The following is a 1,995-nucleotide window of genomic DNA, read 5'->3' as shown; positions in this document are numbered from 1 at the left end:
AGCCTGCCTGTGTTGGGGAAGCAGCCGGTCCGGGTGACAAGTCGAGGTGCAAAGGCCCGCAGCGCCGGCAGATAGATGGAGAAGCCTCAGTGAGGTGTCTGCGGCAAGGCGTGGTGCTGGCTTTGTGCTGAGCCCAGCAAGGCAGCAGCCCAGGCTGTGGGTGGGGATCCACTAAACAGGGACAGCGTGGCTTGATAGTAAGGGCAGGCACACCTGGAGTTGTTCCACCTTAGGATTTTTCCGTATCTGGAGTGAGTGGTGCTAGGAGAAGTGCAGGAATCCCATGAGTGAAAGCTCTTGAAAGCTACTGTAGTGTGTATGGGCTAGATCCCAGCTGCGGAACCATACAACTATGTAGGTTGGAAGAGTCCTCTAAAAGTCGTCTGATCTAGCCCCAGACTAGGGCCAGCTTAGAGCAAGTTGCTCAGAGTTTTGCCCGTTTGGAGTATCTCCAAGGATGGAAATTCCACAGCTTCACTGAGCCTTTCATCTAAGGTTTGGTTACCCTCAGATTAAAAAGAAATTGCTAATATTGAAAACCACAATGTCTCCCACCAGTTTGCATTCAAGGCTGCAGGGTTCTGCACCTGGAAGTCGGTGCACAAAGCCAGAAAGGGAATGTGGCTTTTGACAAACCAGAAGAAGCCTGGGGAAAAAAAAGGCTGAAATAAAACTGGTTGCAGTTCATGTCAGTGAATGGACAAAATTATGCCGAATACAACAAATTCCAGCACCAGATCTGTAAAATTATTTCCATGTATTGTTGAGAAGGTGTATAGCTATGGCAGAAATAACAAATTTGTTCTCATAGTAAAGCTGCCTTATTTGGCAATCATTTAGCATACAGTAGAAATACAAAAAGCTGATAAAAGTTTAGGGTTGCAGAGAATTGTTTAAATGCTTCATTTTATCCATTAGGAGTATCTCCACTGATTTCAACAAGACTCTGCTTGTGTTAAGTTAAACCTTTGTAGGAATGGGAGCAGAGAGAGGAAATGAAGCTGGATGTCTGACTTTGTGCCTGATTATATTTGCTGGTGCCTTGTCAGAGAGCATGTATTAACTATATATTGTGTTACTTATGACATGGTATTATCTGGATGTAATGACAGCAATTGCTGAGCTATTAAGGGTTGCTACCACTGCAGTGATAACAGTGTTAAGGTGTTTGGAGGTTATTACTGATTTAACGGGATTGCTGTTATTTTTCTCATTGTTCTAACACTGAGATTCTGATCATCTAGTAAATGAGCTGGCCAATTTATTGCACTTTTTCACATTCCCTGTGGCTTCTGTGCATCTTTTTCCTTTATGAAGCCTTCATGTGACCTTATTTTTAGCATAGTTTAAACTTGCATAAATATGCATGTTTCCATGTCTAAAAATACCAAACATTAAAATATGTAGACTTTGTGATAGACAGAAAGCTATTTCTAAAAAAGAAAACTAATAATTTTTTAGCAACGTGGTTCATTAATTGAATGCTCTAGCCAGAAAGATAAACTAGAAGTTGTAAATGCTGAAATGTGTTCAGGTTTTCCAGTACTCCTATCCCACTATTCTTTCCCGTGGAGAGCTGCAAGACAGAAGTTTTATACCTTTGTGTTTTCTGTTCCATCTCTGTTTAGTTTCAGAGTAAAGCTGGGATTCCCTTTGGACGTTAATTGGAGGAACGGAGACACGTTCTGCAGAGGGAAAAATTTTTGTTGTTGATTTAATTCTGAAGAAGTGTTTCCTGGGAAAAATATAAAAACAGAAAGTCTGTTAGGAAATATGCTTAGTTGGATTTGTAATTCCGCAGCGGTGAAGCTGAATATCACAGAGATTTGCTCCATGCTGGCTTACAAAAAGATGCTTTTCTGAACGGAACTCCAAGCCTGTTTCAATCGGTCCCTTTAGCTTCTCAGTGCCTGCATCATCACATGGCTAGTCTGTATGGGTGGAATTCTTGTAGCCATACTGTAGCTGAGATCACCTCTGCTGATGGCTGCTATT

This window comes from Pygoscelis adeliae, unplaced genomic scaffold, assembly GCF_000699105.1.
Source record: "Pygoscelis adeliae isolate BGI_AS28 unplaced genomic scaffold, ASM69910v1 Scaffold77, whole genome shotgun sequence".
Lineage (NCBI taxonomy): Eukaryota > Metazoa > Chordata > Aves > Sphenisciformes > Spheniscidae > Pygoscelis > Pygoscelis adeliae.
The sequence above is the reverse complement of the archived record's forward strand: the minus strand, read 5'-3'. Positions refer to the sequence as shown.